The following is a 1447-nucleotide window of genomic DNA, read 5'->3' as shown; positions in this document are numbered from 1 at the left end:
ACCACCTCCCCATAACTATCACCGTATCCCTCACCCCCACAATCTCCCCTCCACCTTCCCATGAAAAATTCAACCTGGGAAAAGCGGACTGGATTGCCTACCAAGCCCGTCTAGTTGACGCCCAATTCACACCCGACCTCACCTGCCCGGTAGAAGAATTAAACTCCCTCTTCACCGACACTGTGCTCGCGACGGCCCGGCTGGCTATTCCTGTGACTGCCAAGAGCCAGGGAAGGCGTGGCAATCCCTGGTAGACGGACGACTGCAAGGAAGCTGTCGAACGAAAGAAATTGGCCTACCAACGGTACATGAGGTAAGGCTCGGAGGCTGCCTATACTGCGATGAAGCAGACCAAAGCTACGTGTAAGAAGACCATAGCCAAGGCTAAATTAAATTATTGGCTGAACACCAAGGAGTATACACTAGATCTCACGGAAGCGTGGAAGAGGTTCAAAGTGATAAATAACCTATACAACCCCCCAACGGTGACCTCAGGGCCCCCGACGGAAGGGTGCTGCACACAGCCAAGGATAAGGCGGCAAGCTTTCTGAATCACTTTGCAAGCGCAAGCTCCTCAACCAGCCTTCCCGCTGAAAAGCGAAATTTCCAGGCGGCCCAAGAAGACCAAATGGACCTCTCCCCCACCCCCAAAGGGGAGAAAACAAACCTCACTCTCTTCGAGCTGAGGTGGGCCCTTGGGGTCACAAAAGCCACCAAGAAGTCCCCAGGGGCGGACCAAATCACGTACCCTCTACTGCGGCACCTTCCCCCCTCCTACCAACGAGCCCTACTGGCGATCTACAACAAATGTTGGAGGGAAGGGGTGGTGCCAACGGCATGGAAACATGCAATCGTGGTCCCCATCCCCAAGGCGGGCAAGAAGAGGAACCTAGTGGAAAACTACAGGCCCGTGGCCCTTACCTCCCACGTAGGAAAGGTCTACGAGAGGATTGTCCTAAACCGCCTCAGCCACCATGTGGAAGCAAACGGCCTCCTCCCGAAGCTTCAAGCTGGTTTTAGGAAGGGGAGAAGTGTCACCGATCACGTCGTGAAACTCTCCGAGCACATCCGGCGAGCCCAAAGGCAAAGAAGAGTCCTTCACACGTGCTTCCTGGACATTTCCAAGGCCTTCGATACCGTTTGGCACGCCAAACTCCTCTGGCAACTGAAATCCATCGGGGTCTCCCCAGCAATATTTGGTTTTACGAAGTCATTCCTCTCTGACAGAACCGTAGCAGTTCGGTGGAGAGGGACGCCTAGCCCAGAAGCCAAAATCGACATGGGGTCCCCCTAGGCTCCGTCGTTGCCCCCATCCTCTTCACTTTGCTACTAGCGGGAGTGGGGAAGGGGGTACGAAATGACACAGTCGTCACAGCCTACGTGGACGACATAGCCCACTGGAGGAAGTCGAGGCACCGACGGCCACAGCAGAGCTCGGCGAACCACC

The sequence above is a fragment of the Oratosquilla oratoria genome, chromosome 4 (assembly GCF_046742065.1).
Source record: "Oratosquilla oratoria isolate Oo_2021 chromosome 4, ASM4674206v1, whole genome shotgun sequence".
NCBI lineage: Eukaryota > Metazoa > Arthropoda > Malacostraca > Stomatopoda > Squillidae > Oratosquilla > Oratosquilla oratoria.
Note: the sequence above shows the minus strand (reverse complement) of the source record.